General features: G+C 38.2%; 1 long non-coding RNA gene across 2 annotated transcripts in view; it reads right to left on the reverse strand.

Moving 5' to 3' along the window:
• Positions 1-17,444, reverse strand: part of LOC109500724 — a 257,771-nt gene that overhangs the window by 216,185 nt on the left and 24,142 nt on the right. The window contains exon 1 of one of the 2 annotated variants that reach the window (XR_006599352.1): positions 3,612-5,644. The exons of the other annotated variant lie outside the window; for it this stretch is intronic. This is a non-coding gene — a long non-coding RNA (uncharacterized LOC109500724). Of the gene's footprint in view, positions 1-3,611; positions 5,645-17,444 lie in introns of those variants that run through there. 2 annotated transcript variants of the gene reach the window in all.

Below are 17,444 nucleotides of genomic sequence, written 5' to 3' on the forward strand. Positions count from 1 at the left end.
CATCCATAAGGAGGGGGAGAAAACAGCATGACCTTCCCCTCACCCTCAGCTCTGGCGACCCTCTGATTGTGGTGTCAAATGGATTCTAAACAGTCAACCCTCCAGTATCTGCGCTGTCAGTCGTCTGGTGTAAATCTTGCTCTCATGTTCTGCTGGAACAATTGAGCTTGATAGGTGGGCACAATTAACTATCTTTTGTTTATTTTTACATCCTGATGCAGCCTGCCCATGCCAGCAGGAGGACTTCCAATCTTAACACTCAATTACCTTCTCCAACCAAGGAGAGGTATGAAAAGTAAATAGAGCCAGATCCAGGAGAAAAACCAAATTTCACCTAAGCTGATTCGTCATACGAACTCTCAGTCAATTCTAGTTTTTGGCACGGAGTAGAGAGCAGGGAACAACTGTGTGTAAGGAGTGGAGAGATACACAGTGCTCAGACCAACATTGGTACATCGCCGCACAGCTTCCTGATGAAGCCTGTTGTACAGGCATGACTCTGCCAGAACAAGGCTGACTCCAGAAATAACGGGCAGCCGAGAACGAAGTCACAATATCCTAGATTCTGTTAATTCCACAAGCATCACTATCAGGAATCTCCAGGACACTGGGTACAAACATTTTATTGCATCTGATTTTCGCTTCACTAAGCTTGTGGAAAATTCTTTTTGCTGAAGATCACTGATTTCAGCTTGCTGTAACTCTTCATAACATATAGGTCTGAGTTGAGGAGGGAGATGTAAAGCTAAAGGGAGTCAAAATGAAAGAAGCAGTCTCAGCCAGCAGCCTCAGTCTACATCTTCCGCATGAATAAACACCACTCAAGCAGCTCCTGCTTTTTAAACTATGGAATACTGAGGCTCCTGAGTGACTCGGTTGGTTGGGTGTCCAACTCTTGATTTTGGCTTTGGTCATAATCTCAGGGTTTGTGAGTTCCAGCCCTGTGTCAGGCCCCGCACTGACAGCATGGAGCCTGCTTGGGATTCTGTCTTTTCCTCGCTCTCTGCCCCTCCCCCACTTGTGCTCTCTAAATAAATAAATAAATAAATAAATAAATAAGCAATTAAACTATAGAAGACATAGTGTTATGGGCTCTTTCTAAAATGATTGCTTAGAAGTTTGGGACTTAAACTTCTATCACTGATTCAAAGTATTATAAATGCCCAGAACAGCAGACCAATGCTTATGATTGAGGACACCTGTGATGTCAAATGCACATTCTGATACTATGTGATCCTGGATCATTCTTGGTGCTAATCCCCTCCGATCAGCTAAATAATCCAACAAATACACAGATAGACATTGCCAGTCACAGGCTCTCATCCCAGAAGAAAACTGTCCCACCATGATAAAGTCCTGACTTATCCTCACCAGTTTAACTGGAAACACCAGAAGTCCATTTATAGTTTGGTAGCTTATTAACTAAATTAACTGATGTCTGAAGGCTTTTATGTGTAGAGGGGAATGCCAGATTGCCCTGAGGAAGGGCAGATCAAATCACAGAAGATAGTGTCATGCTTCTAAAATGTTATGCCCACTGCCTTGTTCTTCTCACCCACCACTACTTATGACACAATACACTTTTCAAACTCGCTAAAAATGCAGCGACAACGTTAATCATCCAAACTAGACCCTTTGACTGCAGAGCTGAACTTTCCTACAGGCAACGCTGCAGACTTCTGAAAAGTTCAGGGATCTCTCTAATTAAATGTCTAAAGGGAAAAGAGGGGATTTAATACTTTATTTTGCCAATCCAAAAACATCAGTCAGATGGCCATAGCCCTTAGCATCACTGGGGTGGCCATAGCTCTTGGCATCACTGGGACTGCACACCTACGTACTCTATCTTGTTAGGAACTTTTTGGTCTTTCATATGACAATGACTTGCAATGTGTAGTCACTGTCTCCTGGCAGGGAGTAAGGCGGGGAGAGAGGGGAAAAAAGCCAGCAATTACTGTGCAATACTCAAATCTGCCTGCCAACAGGAGAACAGTGATTTGTGAGACACATCAAGAGGTGCTGGCAAGATCAATCTTCGGAGATCCCTCTGATAGAGGAATAATGAGTTGACAAAGACCAATGTTCAGTTGGGTCCAAGCCCAATAAGATTACTGTTCAGCATCATCAATATTGTCTCTGTTTGGAACTGACACAATCAGACTGGAATCAATTGTATTTTCCACAGCACTGTCACACATGATTTTTAACTTTGGCTCACGACTCTGTAGAGGAGCTTGCAGATGTTGGCAGATTTTTGCTAACTTACGGATGTCATTATTAAGTAGGAGTTGCACCCCACAGTAATTTGTGGTTCTGCAGTCTTTCTCTGAGGTCTGTACATTGAAGAGGGAAGACAAGGAGGAAGAGAAGGAGGAGATGAGAGGTTAACGAGATTTTTCTGTTAAGTCCCCTCCTCTTGTTTTTGGTGTGTGTGTGTGTGTGTGTGTGTGTGTGTGTGTGTGTGTGTGTGTGTGTAATGACCAAATACCATATGTAAATGGGTAGGCTAGTTCTTAGCTTCAGCTTAATTTAAGATGGGGATCAAAGATTTTTACTGAAACACAGAATCATGAAAATTTTTCTGCTATGAAGCAACATAACAATAAAATTGTTATATTTCACCATCAAAAGACAAAGGGTATATGTAGATGGTTCTGTATAGAAAATATTAGAAGTTGTTCAAGGAGTTGGAAAGTGTAATAAGCAATCTGATTTTTAAACAACCCCTGAAGTCTCCTCCAGTGTGTTTTATAAGTCATTATTCCCACCACAGAAAGCTATCAACTTTGTGTTTCATGAGATCCACTTGGGCCTTTAGCCTTGCCCATATGGGCGTCCTAGGCCTCTGATATTAGCTGATTGATCTAGTCATCCAGAAACACGATGTGGCTCATGGTCATAGAATTAAATTCTGGACAATTCAAAAATGGACAGAGACTGGATTTCTCTTTTGCCACAAGTATACATAACAATGGCTCTGCTGTATTTTCCCCATTGACATTCATCTAAATGTAAATTTTGTGAGAAGTACTGTAGAAAGACAAGGAAATTTGCAGTGTTGAATAGGCTTAGGTTTTACCTAACACACTCAGATTTAAACCATTAAATCTGTCAGAAGTCCTATTTCATCAGATATATAATCACAGTCACTACAGGGTCTCTCTCCAGTCCAGGAGGACACCAATGTTCTGGATTCTATGCAAAACAGATATTTATAGTGGCCTCTCTGGTCTCCGGTCACCCCTGATGTAGTCTTTGTCCAAGCCCACATGGTCCCTGAGAGGCAGGTGTGAGCTTACTCTTCTTAGGCAGGGTATCTTTGTGGAGCCTGGGAACCTTGATACCTATGATCCAGTCGTCTTAGGTGGATGACACAGTCATTTCATCCTGATGTCCTGCCTCCACCCCAAGGCTCCATGAAAAATTGGAAGCACCAGTTCCAGAGTATCCCAAACTGCTGCTGCTGCCCCTCTCAGAGAGCTCCCCCTTCCCTTTCAAACTCACTGCAGCAACCATCCCTCTTCCTTCCAGGGCTCTCACTTCTCTCCATTTCCCTGATATGACCCCCTCAACGAGTTTGGTTCAGAAAGCAAAGCCAAAACGGTACCTACCAGTCATTGGGTTCCTTTGATTTGCACTCCATCACAAAGAGCTAGAGAACAAGACGGCCAGATTGGCATCTCAAAACGGGGTTGGAAAAATAAGAAGAAAACATAAATTAAAAGCTTAGTAAATGATCCTGTTATGCCTGCAGCTAGCTAGGTGGCCTTGTGAAACTTCCACTATAATCCCAGATTTTTTTTAAAAAGTAGAAAAATAAGACTTGTGAGCACAAAAGGAGGGCAGGCATACGAAAAAATTTTGTCGATGTGAAAATATTAGCAGTGGCAGTTACTTTTTGTTGTTTCATGCTCCTTGCAAAACAGGTAGTAATTGACAGCTGATAGGTGGGAGAGAGAGAAGAGAGTTCCGTCTTTTATATACTTGATTTCTTAGGTGGCTTTGATCTGATCAGAACAGACTGCTCTATCGAGCTTCGTGCTGATACCCTGGGGATTCTACAAAGGCCTCACGCTCAGCACTCCTCTGGTGAACTAGGAAATGCCAGTTGCCCCATTAGACAAACTCCCAGAGGAGCAGCTCCTTTCTCAGGAGGGTCCTTGACACCAGCTCGGCCTTAAATATTATGAGCTCTAGGGAAGGAGGCGAGGGCGGGGGGAAAAATGTCAGTGTGTATATTTGGCTTGAATCTGTGTGTGTGCAGCATTGAAGACTTGAGTATCCCTGGAGGGTATTTAAATAAATGCCAATGTTCAGGGCTGGCCTTATATATAAGTGGATGGAGCCTCTGACTATTTGGTTTAAACACAATAAAGCATCACCGACTGAATATGGAACTCCTATCAGGTACTTTTCTAGTTCTGGAAATACTTCCTTAAGGAAATACTTAATTTAACTTGCATCAGATATTGCTAAATACTAGCTAGCTAGCTAAATAGCAAGGGTTGGTTTATCTGACCAACACACAGCAGGATTTTGTGTCTTGTGGATTCAGGAAGGAGGAAGAGTACATTATCACATAAAGAGAAGAAAAGTCCAAGCACAGTTGGGGAATGGAGTGTGGTAAGTGCTGAGTGAAACAGGTGAAGACCCGAGCATCTAGGAGACAGGTAGTTGTCCCAGGCACCAGGTCTAAGAGCAATAAAAGGAGAAAAAGTGCCAACTGGGGGCAGAAAAGAAAAAATAGGAAAGATTCTCTGTCACAAATGTTTGCCAGGAGCTTTCCTCCATTCTCATTCAATTCAACAGAAATTAATTAAATATGAGCATCACACTCATATTTTCAACCCATAAAAGTGTGAAAACATGGTCTGAAAGGGTTATTCCAATGCTAAGAACCAAATATATGGCCGGTAGTTTAAATCCACCATTTATTGGTCACATATTCACATCATTTACGTTTTCTGAGTCTCCATTTCTTCTGGAAATTGAGGATAATAGTGTCTGTTGGGTAAGACAGAGCAGATCTAAGTACATACTGAAAGGATCCAACCATTTCCGCCACTGATAACATGGAGGAAAAGAAACTACTGACTCCCTTCCACCCTTCTTCTGGCAATAAGATGTAAGAAAATAGGCTAACAAAGAATGGAACCCATGACAAACCAAACCCAGGATCCCTGCTGGGTCTGTCTGCTGCTTAGACTCCAAAGTGGAAATCATATTTTAAAGACTACAGTCGTTTCCATGGGCTTCAGATGTTTTTATCAACAAATCACTGGTGAGCAGCTGTGATGAAAGTCGCAAGGAAGAGTCAATCCCGTGTAGGGACCGACATTTACAAACGGTCCTTACTTTCTACCCTTTCTGCTTTTCTGGGTTCCACCCAGAGGGTGAGACTAAGGATTGAAATTAGGACTGTTCAATGAACCACTCAGCACTTTGCGTGACTTACTGTAGAGTAGTTCTTAAACTATAATGTTTGTAAGAATCACCTGGATAAAATGGTTTTTAGATGCACAGGATTCCTGAAGCCTTTCAACCTGCTAGGTTTTATTTTCTCTCATGGACTGTCTAGAAAATATCCTAGGATTAAGAACCATTGCCTCTTCTGCTGCAATTTAATATCATCATTTTCTGTACAATATGCCAAATGTCTTGACCTGTATAGATATAATTTGGTGTTACTTTTCTGAGGGTAGATGGCAAAACAGCATTATAGAAAATTTTTCAGAGTTACCCTAGTCTTAACATTACCCTGGAACCTCGGTTTTACTAGACAGTATAAACATGAGAATAAAACACAGATTGATCTATTATATATTCAATTTTATGCTCAAATAAAATAATTAACATGTTTATTTATATGTATATTCATATTTCCTCAAATAACAAAAAAGAATTGGATTTTGTTAGTGACTCTGCTCACGTCAGCATATAACTCCTTTCCCAATTTTCTGCATCTGCTATGACCAGCCTCACAGAATATTGTTCTAACCAGAGAAGAGCTAAACTGAAAGAACCCAGAGTGAGGTAGTATATTTATTCCTTAGCTCGTGATTCTGTGCAATTCAATGGTCCCCCCATCAAGTCATTTCCTCTGCGCTCCCTGGATCTGAGAGGAAACCTTGACAGTTTGAAGATCTCCTATTGGCCACACGTCCTCATTCTCCCTTATAACACTGGGAGCTGCCAACATTAACAATAAGAGAAGGTGAAGTTTCTCATATGTAATAGCTCTCTGTGCTTCATTTTAGGGAGAGGCGGGAGAGCACAAGGGTTAAGTACACGGCTCTGGAGTCAGGCAGTTCCGGTTCAAACCATCACTCTGCCATTTATTAGCTCCAAGACCTCTCTTTATCTCAATTTCTTCATTTGTAAACTGAGGATGCTAATAGTACATGTCTCACAGGAATTCTGTAGGATTAAGTGAATTAATACATGCAAAGCACCCAGAACAGTGTCTGGGACATGGAGAGCAACAATTAATGTTAGTTATTTTATGAGAAAATATAGGTGCTGTGTTAAGAAATTAAATACTTTATATATGGTGAATCCTCATTATGGATATTAAATGTTATTATTTATTAAAATGCTAAATTAGGTCTTAAAATTAAAACCACTAACAAATTACACTTAAATAATTTAGGGCCTCATAATAATAGGAGAAAAGATTTCTAGGAGGAGTATGTCCAAAACTTTATTTTTTTTTAATTCTACAGAGAATAGAGAGTCATTTCAGTTAATTGAGACAGAATAAAAATAATGGGGAGGAGGGAAAAGCAGATCCAGAACCACAGACTGAAAGGAATTCCGGACTATGAGAAAAACACATCGATCAAAGGGGAAGTCGATAAACGGGCTTTAGGACAAACACGAAGGGGTCTAATATCACATAATAGGGAACGCAAGATGGTGTTGCAAGACCCATAAGCAGCAAGAGAAGAAAATCTAGGTAATGGGGATTTATTCATAACGTAGATAGGTCTTGGGAGAGATCTGCGAGCAGGTCTGGGAAGCAGGGGGGGTCTGTGAGTGGGTATAGAAAACAGGGTCCCAGCTCAGAGCTGGGATATACACTCAAACTTCTGCCATTGGAAGGGGATCTGACAAGCTTGAAGGATTCAAGTCTTCCTATGATGCCAAGGCAGGAACTTGGGTCTAGGGATGAAGGAAGATTGATTTATGAGAACTGCACCATGAGCTGGTAGCTAGTTCCTAAACCAGTGGTGAATATTTAACCAGATCTCAGAGGGAAGACCTGACATTTAGAGTTTACCAATTTCCATAGTATAAATCCTCTTGATATGCTGATTTCAAGCCACCTGTGTACCACCCACTAGATTGCAAAATTTCTCCAATATTAACAAGTGGCTCTCGGGAGCCAGAAGTCAGCTCCAGCACACAACGGAGCGTGGTTTTCAGAACTGGGGGAAAAGATTAAAGACAGATAAAGAGTCAGAATATCAAGGCTGAATCCCCAGATGATGAGCTTGACCTTCTTCATTCATCTTGGTAAAGGTCAGGTTTGATCCTAAGAGACTGGACAAGGTTGAGCTTTCAAGAAGGGCAACCAGGTAGCCCTCCTGAAAAGAAAAGTGAGCAAGCTTTGACACAAGCTTTGAAACAGCCATGCTCTTCCAGTACTATTTTATTTGCTTGGCTTGGACCAGAAAATGTGAAACTATGTAACCCTGTGCTACCAGCACTGGCTGGCCAGCCAGTTCGGGCTCAACACAGAAGCCTGGGCCAGCAACAAGACACTCGCCAATTAAGCATGACCATGGTAGAAGCTCTGAACTGGTAAATGCTCTGCCAGCAAAAGACATGTTTTCTGATCTCTGTCTCATAAATTATTCTACTTTCTTCCACAGTGAAGTCTAAAAATAATTGGTGACAATAGCATTAACAGCATTACTAGGGTAACTTCTACGTGGCTGACATTTTTCAAAGGCACTTTACTTTGTGGTTTCCATTAACCCATATCAAAGTGGGATTCAAACATTATTCCTTGGAGCCCAGGGCCCTATGGAGGGCCACTGAAGAGGGGAGACAAGGCACAGGCCCTGTGGCTTTGCATTCTTTTTTATTTTTATTAAGTTTATTTATTTTGAGAAAGAGAGAGAGAGAGACGGCAGGGGGGTGTGTGAGGAGGGCAAAGAGAGGGAGAGAGAATCGCAAGCAAGGGCTCTGCACTATGGGAGCAGCTCCTACATGGGGTGCGATCTCAGAAACCATGAGATCATGACTTGAGCCAAAATTAAGAGTCTGATGTTTGACCAACTGAGCCACCCAGTTACCGTGGGGCTTTGCATTCTTATCACTACTCCAGCAGAGCAGTTCCACTGACATCTATTTTGTACTTAAGTTTCATGTAAGGTTCTTTTTCAGTTAGAGGTTCTACTGATAAAACAATTTTGGGGGGGAACAACAAACCTTTAAAAAGTCTTACAAGATTGTTATATATTTTTTCTTCTTATAAAAAAAATCACAAACCTATCTCAGGTAAAAGACAAAAATCACTTCCCTAAAGTAAGTACTGTTAACCTTTTGTTGTATACCCCCCCCCCTTAAGTGAACATTGAACTAGGTTTTATTTCTACATTTACCAGGGGAGGAAATTTATACTTGCCCACAATAACACAAATAAGCAGGGATCCTAACTTAAGTCTCTCTCCTATAGTTCTATTGGGAAAAATAGGCAGTTACCTCTTATTCCCTCAGACAAAGACCATGTAAATTGGTCCCTTTGTCTTTCTGTGAAGTCCAGTGGTGCAGCTAATGACAGCATTCACATCTGCCTAGTCTATTACTTAGATCGGAGTCAACTGCCCCCCCCCCCAGAGGAGGAAGCCCCACACTAAATTCCATAACACATAATACATACTCATGGAAAGAGAGCAGACCAGATAGATGGTTTACATCCTGGCCCCATGGGTTCATATAGTTCTTAAATGTTATCTCTTCCTTAGGCCAGCCTTTTATCATTAAGCATTAATACCATCTAAAAGAGATAAAGATTGTTATAAACTTTGAAAGGTTTCAAGAGCAAATAAATGCTAGCTTATCAGCTTCAGAGTCAAAGAATATTAAAATTAGATTAAAAATATACAATTAACCTAATGCATTTTGAATTTGGACTAATTGTTTGAAATTCAAAAGGACCCCAGGATATTTTTCACTTGAAACGCAGAAATAAAAAATTCATACTAAACAGGCAGAGTTTGCCCTTAAGGTTGAAAACATTAATCATCATGCATCTAACTGTTAACTGTAAAAAATCATTTTTCTTCTGATTTAAAGAGAATTATTTAGTGAGTGTTTTTAACTTCTCTGCTTTCTCAAGCAGAGGCGGTAACACGGGGGTCAGTTTCCGGGCTCCTCTGCCCCTGCACGGCTCCCTTCTCTACAAGGAGCTGTCTTTGATTTACAAGGGAGCTCCTGGCCCAAAGAGGAATACACAAAGCCCAGGAAAAAATGTGAGCCTGCTAGAAATGACATTGAGATTTAGTTACTAAATTTAGGAAATGATTGAACAGCCTGTCTTTCTAAGAAGGTACACATTAACCCTAAGTAAACATGAACTTGAGGTTACAGGTGAATCAGTAGAGATGAGTCTTCACAGAACTTTTCAAGTTTTCTGAGCATCTGTCCACAGAATTGGAAAGATCATCAAGCTAGAAGTAACCCCTTTACAGAAAATGTGGACTCTCCTTAGGATAGACAGGAATGTTTAATATCAGGAGTGAAATAGAGTCAATTAAATATACTTTATAGCCCTTTTGTGTAGCTTTCTCATGGTGCCAAACCATTTCAACTACCTGACTGGCCTGTAATTGTGCTTGGGCTCTTTACTATTGAAATTTCCTTGGGTGGGATCCAAGATAACTTTCCAGACATAAAATTATTTTCCACAAGTAATCTTGGAATAAGGCTCAAAAGTATTCATCATCTCTGATTTGAGGCTTGATATTTGGCTCACCAGAGATAAGACAATTTCAGATTCTTTTTAGACCTGGTTCTGGATAACATCCTTGTGCTATAGTACTGTGGGTGACATCCTTCCCCTTTATAAGTATGAATTTCAGACAAATATCTATTGCCAATTAGAACTTTTTTTGTCTTTCAAAATGAAACATAAAAATTTACTAAAACTGATCGTATGTCAAAGCTAATTTTCAAGATGAGTCTACTATCTTTCTCTACCTGAATATTTGGAGCCATGGAGTTTGCTGTAAAATATGAGGACTTCTAGACAAGAAGTGTTTAAAGCCACTGCCATTGATCCCATTTCATTGTTCTTATTTATTTATTTATTTATTTATTTATTTATTTATTTATTTAAAGAGACAGAGACAGCCTGAGTGAAGGAGGGGCAGAGAGAGAGAGTGAGAGAGAGAAACCCAAGAAGGTTCTGCACTGTCAGCACAGAGCCTGATGCTGGGCTCCAACCCATGAAAATGCAAGATCCTGGCCTGAGCTGAAAGCAAGTCAGTCACTTAACCAACTGAGATACCCATGTCTCATATAGTAACATGTAGTAATATGTTCATTTTCTAGGCTAAGTAATTCTGACTAAACCTCCTCTTGAGGAAGTCCAGAGAGCTGAACAAAACACTGCTGGGAAAAAAAAAAAAGGAAAAATAGAAGTATGCTTAATAGTTAGCAAAGTAGCAAAACTTAATAGGCCTGAATCTGGAGAAAAAGAGAGACCCAGGGTAATGACTGCATTTGGGGGCTGATTTTCCTCTGAAGTCATCTGTTAATTCAAGAATGGGACTCCTCATAAGTATAGGGGACCACAATGCTCCCTAAGAATGCAAGTCCAGAGGTCTCTAAAAAGAAGAGCTCTTTGAACTCCCCAGCTTTGGGTTAGGATCTGGAGGAGCTGTATTCTCATAGCAAGGGTAAACTAAAATTAGGTAAGACTCAGAATGACTACACATCAGCGTTAAGGAATCTCAATGCCAGACACTGGATTAACTTCTCTGGATGCAAATGCCTCCAGCATATTTTCCAGGCATCTGGAAAAAAAGCAAATAAAAGCTTATCTAGAAGACATCATCCTAGTCTCCATATTATTTCTGTGAACAAGTTTTCACATATAACATCCAGTGCACCGAAAATAAAATAAAATAAAATAAGACTAACCAGGAACATGCAGAGACAAAAAATATCAATTTTTAAAAGTAGCAAAAACACAAAGGAGAAACAAATTCACAAAGGTACGGTATAGATCCTACAGATGTCTTTAGCTATAGATGCCACAGTTAAAAGACTTGAAATTTAACATATTTAGTTGAAGTCTAAAAACCAGAAAAAAGAGAGTAGGGCAAGAGCAATGTTTAAAGGCATAATGATTGAGAACATTCTAAAACGGATGAAAGACATGAAGCCATAGATTCAAGAAGCCCTGTGAACTACACACAAAATAAATTGAAAGTCATCCCACATGATATAATAGCAAAATTACTGAAAAGATGAAGACTGTAGTCAATTTCTCAACAGAAGACATGGAAGCCAGAATAAAATGCAACAATATCTTTAAGTTGTAAGGAAAAAAGTTACTGTCAATCCAGATCCTAGTTTTCTAGTATTATTCTTCTAGAATAAAAATTATTCTCTTAGAATAAGAGCTAAATGAAGGCAGTTCGGACAAACTAAGAAAGTTTGTCACCAACAGACCTATAATAAAGAAACACTACAGGTTTTCTTTATATGAAAGAAAATAATCTCAGATAGAAGACTTTCAAAACCATGGAAATATTGGAAATCAACAAAATATAAACATTAGAGTAAATATTAATAAATATTGACTACAGAAATAAAAACTGAATTTGTTGACATATATACTACCAAAAGAGAAAGAAAAAATGCAACTAAATTATTCAGAAAGAAGATACAAGCATGAATTAATATTAGACATTTGGAAGTCAAGAATGCATGCTGTAATCTCCAATATAATCATTAAAAACGCAGTAAGTAAATTTATAGCTTCTATTATAGTAGGACCAAAATAAAATCATAAAAAATAATTACCCCAAAAGAAAATAGCAAGGAGAAAAAAGAAACATGGAACCAATGCACAAAAAGAAATCATTTGAAAACACAGTAGAATAAGCCAAATATATCAATAAATAATATTAGATATAAATGTACTAAATGCATCAAGACAAAGATTTTCAAGTGGTTATAAATAATGAGACCCAAATAAATACAATTCTTAAAAAGATTCTTTTTAATGTTTATTTATTTTTGAGAGATAGAGATAAAGAGCATGAGTGAGGGAGGGGCAGAGAAAGAGAAAGACACAGAATCCAAAGCAGACTCTAGGCTCTGAGCTGTCAGCACAGAGCCCAACACCGGGTTCAGACCCACAAACGTTGAGATCATGACCTGAGCCGAAGTCAGAGGCTTAACCAACTGAGCCGTCCAGGCACCCCAAGTAAATACCATTTTTAAGATATATTTCAAAACCGTAGGATACAGAACTGTTAAAAATGAAAGGTGAAAGTTAGGTGTACCCATATTAACATTATACAAAGTTGATTTTAAAGCAAAAAGCAGGGGTGCCTGGGTGGCTCAGTTGGTTGAGCGTCTGATTCAGCTCAGGTCATGATCTTCTGGTTTGTGGGTTCGAGCCCCGCGTTGGGCTCTGTCCTGACAGTTCAGAGCCTGAAGCCTACTTTGGAATCTGTGTCTCCCTCTCTCTCTCTCTGCTCCTCCCCCACTCATGCTCTCTCTATCCTTCAAAAATAAATAAAACATTTTTTAAAAATTAAAAAAAAATAAAGCAAAAAGCAGTACTAGATGTAAGGAAGGATACTATTATGGATAAGAAGTTAATTTACCAGAAAGATGTACCAATTCTAAATGTATATGCACTTAATATAGCCTCAGATACATAGAGTAAAAATTGACAGAACCAAGGAAATAGACAAATGAACAATCATAATGAGAGATTTTTCTCAGTAATTGATAAAACACATAAAAATAAGAAATTACATGGAAATAGTTCACAATAGGATCATAAAGAAACATAATCGAAATATATAAAACACTGTAACCGCCATTTCAAGGTACACATTCTTGTCAAGCATATATAAAATTTTCCTCAAACTGACTATATCTTGGGCCATTTTTAAATGGCCCAAGATTTCAAATGAATGAAATCATACAGAATATGTACTCTGATTTCAGTGTAAATAAGCTAGAAATCAGTAAAAGTAAATAAATAAACTAGAAAATCCCCACATGATTGAAAATTCAGCAATATACTTCTAAGTTACTCGTGGATCAAAGTAAAATAAAAATAGACATTAGAAAATATTTTGAACCAATTGATAATGAGATTATGGCCTCCCAAAACATACGAGGATGCTGCAGAAGCTATTTTTAAATGGAATTTATGGCTTTCAATGCATATGTTAGAAAAAAAGAGAAACTAAAACTTAATGAAGCAAACATCTACCTTTTGAAATAAATAGAAATTTAACCTAAAAAGAATAGATGGAGATATATAAAGAAAAAAGGAGCAGTTGTCAATTAAATAAACATGTAATAGAGAAAAGCAATAAAATAAATTGTTTTTTAAAGACTAATAAAATTGACAAACCCTGATAAAGCTAATAAAATTTTTAAATGGTAGGCATAAATAACCAATGTCAATATTACATAGTGACATCTCTACAGATGCTATAGATGTTAACAAGATTATGTCAGTAACTTTGAAAATTTAAGTTAAATGAAGGACATCTAGAAAAATTAACTTAAACCTGACCAAAAAAATTTTAATTTGAATAGACGTCCTGTTATTCACAATACACTAATTAGAGGATAAAAGAAAAACAAACCACACCATTGGAATATCTGGAACCCATAACTAACAGAGGGCTCCTTTATGTAACACAAAACAATTAAAACTCCAACAAATCAACAAAGACAAGATAGTCACTCACAGAAGACAGACCAATAAATATATGCATTCAATTCCATTAGAAATAAGGGGGAAAGAAATGAAAACCACAAAAAGACACTACAAGAATGACTATGACATTAAAAGAATGAAAGTAACTGACAATGGTGAGGACGTAGGGAAATGAAGGCTCTCTGCTTCTAACGGGAGTATAAATTAGTACACCCCCTTGGAAAACCAGGTGGCCATTCTCTTCTGAAGACACAACCTATGTGTCAGACGTTTCTCTTGTAGATATCCACCCAACCAAAGTGCATGCCTGTGCTCACCAGGGGATGCGTGAAGCATTGTTTATGACGGTATTATTTGAAATAGTTCCAAACTAAAAACAAAAACTAAACTTCGACTTTAGGTGGTCAAACTATAAAGAAAAGAACAAAAGTAAGGATGGTGGTTACTGTGGACGGAAGAGAGGGAGAAGACAGTGATTGGATTTGAAGACTGGATTCGAAGACACTGCAACTGATGCTTGTGCACCTGAGTGGTGGCCACCTGGAGGTTTCCCTCCCGGTAAATCACTGAACTATACCTTTTGGCTTCATGATTTTTTTTCTATATGTATATAGTATTTTAAATAAAAAGGATCAAAATAATTAGTTCAAAGACTAAAAGAGTAAAATTAAATTAGTTTTTACTCTTGGAAATGGTAATGTATGCATTCTTTGTTTTTGCTGTTGTCATTCGAATGAACAGATCCCATTTCATAGATAATTTCAGAACATTATAATGTTGGGCAGCTCACAAGCAGCTGGCGATTGGCATTTCTGAATACAAGTCTTCAGAAAATTCTAACAAATGCAGTTTCATTTAAGTTTGCCCTGTTCTCTGCTAGAAATGGAGTAGGGTGTTTGGGTTAATCACATACTCTGAATAGTAGAGCTACTGTCTATATAATACATTAATTATGTAACATACATTACTGTCTGTACCATACATGTTTCTAAGATGTTAGAATCCATTTTTAAAGACCACTGTATACAAACAATACTAGGCACAGTCAAATATTAGTAATTAATAAAGCAAAAATTTACCTCATTCGAGTCCCTTTAGGAGAATCATAATAAGTATCAGTTGTCATTGCACTGTTGATATACACGAGGACCAAGTAAACACAAGTTTTGGTTGATAGAATCTGAGGTAAGAGTATTTCTAGTTAGTGTGTTGAAGAACAATTGTAGTGTCTCCTTACCTGGAAAACTGGTTTCACTTAGACAGTATTCAAAGCACATTTTGCATTGCGTCTCAGTGACAAAAGAATTGCCTTTCTTCTCACCTCTTTCCTCTGACAGTACAATAATCTGTCCCAAACTGATTTGTGAAGCCTTATTAGTGTATGAACATGTGTGCACACATGCCCATACACACGCATAGAAAATGTTTGGGGTTTACGTTTACACAGATTTTTAGAGCCTACACCTATTCTCTATCTCTCCCAAAGACTTTTCACAATTTCTGTTTTAGAAGACATAGGAACCACGCACAGAAAGATAATGAATAGTGTTGTATATACAGCATGTTATATAATAGATATTATAGTGCTATAAATTGAAAGACAGTGTTACTATGTGTCTGAGACATTACAGTTCTCATATTAAAGGGAAAAAGGTAATGTAAGTTACTCAAGGGATGAAACTGGGTATTCTCACCTTTGGCTGCTAGTTTTATACCAACTCTGAAAGCTGTCTGCGATTTCTAATTTTTGTGCATAGGTCATCTTAGGTTTTCTTTCCACTTGGTTTCAAAAACAAGGGCCTTAATCTTAATTTAACCTAAAATTTATAGAACTAGCCCCTCTTCAATATCAGCATCTAACCCTCCCAACACACACACACACACACACACACACATGCACACGCACACACTGTCATGGGGGAAAAAATCTACTTCTAACTTAACTTGCCACATTTTTATTATCGTGACTAAAGCACACCGAGAATTTTTAGCCATCTTGTAAAATTTCAGTGACAGTAAAAAGTAAAATAGTTCAAAGGCAGGGTGAACTGACTCATAAAGAGCCCTGCCTCAGAGAACAATGGTAAATGGTGTCCTTCCAAGTTCAGACACTAAGAAAAGTTTGAGCTAAATCCAGATGACTTAAATTTTTCTCATGGAGAGAAAAGCGAATTTCCTCTACCTGCACTGTTCTATTCCTATAACTAAGTTTGACATGGCCCTCGTTTAACTACAATAGAAACAAAGAGAGGAAGTTATGCTTGGTATCCTTTACATTTATGTCTTCAAGGTTGTTTGGAAATCTTTTAGGTAGTTTTCCTTTCTCCAAATGTTCTCTTCCGCTGCTGCTTTAACTGGAAGAGGTTTGTTTGTTTTGTTTTGTTTTTTTCATTTTATATACTGTACATTTCCAAAGTATATATGGTTCTGGGCATGGTGTTTGCTTTCCTTAGAGATATGAATCGCTTTTGTTCATTTACCTTCTTTGAAATTCATTTCTAGTAGCTGCAGAGCTGCTGCTCTGAGTGTTAATAGGCTTCTAACATAGCTGTCATTTCAAGTAATAGGTGCCAAGCTTTCAGCAGCTTATTAACACTTATAACAGCAACCCCTATACTAAACAAACAAATTACACAGAGGAGGACACAAGCAAAATTAGTGTGTATAAATATATATAGTCATATGTATACATACAGACAGTATATACTTAGGACTCATCAACGTGTTTGGTTCCATACATGATTAGCCCAGAATTGGCACTTTGTTTTTTATGAATATTCACAGGGAGAAAGAGTGGATCGGTTTTGTATTTGGTCCCAAATGTGAGACGAATACAAACTGGTATAATTACTGAAAGATTTCCATCCACTCAGCCCAGCGATGCTCTCAAGCCCGAAAAATTGCAGACTTGTGGTATTTCACATCATGGGACTGTGCTAACGTGATCTTTCAGCGCCACTTCATGGGGGATGCTGCAGAGGAAGAAAACGTGGAAAGAAGCAAAGAAATACACCAACTGGCAAAACTACTGAGAAAGAAAGAGATGCAAATACGAAAATGTGCTTCAGAGAGTCAAAATTTGCATTTGGAGATGAACACTGGACCAACTCTCTACAAACACAAATATATTCTTCCAGATGCAGGGGCAGACATATGTACAGATAAACATGAGAATGTATATTCACGCACGCTTGATATAAATATGCATAAATACACACATACGCACACATATATACACATATGTATGTATCTAGAGATACACTGTCCTTTACAAGTGTTTGTGTATTTAATGGTTTCATAAAAATTCTTAGCAGCTTTCTTGAATACAGATTTCAATAAAGGCTCTAGATTTTACATTGTAGTAAAAGCTGACCTTTTTTTGAGTACGAAAAAATCCCAAAGCAATTTATAATCACGTCATCTGGAGGTTGTAAATACGTTAAATTCAACTTTTAAATCGGCGGCATAATTTTCTAAAATTTACTAAAATTTGTAGTGTTAAGGAGGATGGCTTGAT

This window comes from Felis catus, chromosome B3 (genome assembly GCF_018350175.1).
Source record: "Felis catus isolate Fca126 chromosome B3, F.catus_Fca126_mat1.0, whole genome shotgun sequence".
Lineage (NCBI taxonomy): Eukaryota > Metazoa > Chordata > Mammalia > Carnivora > Felidae > Felis > Felis catus.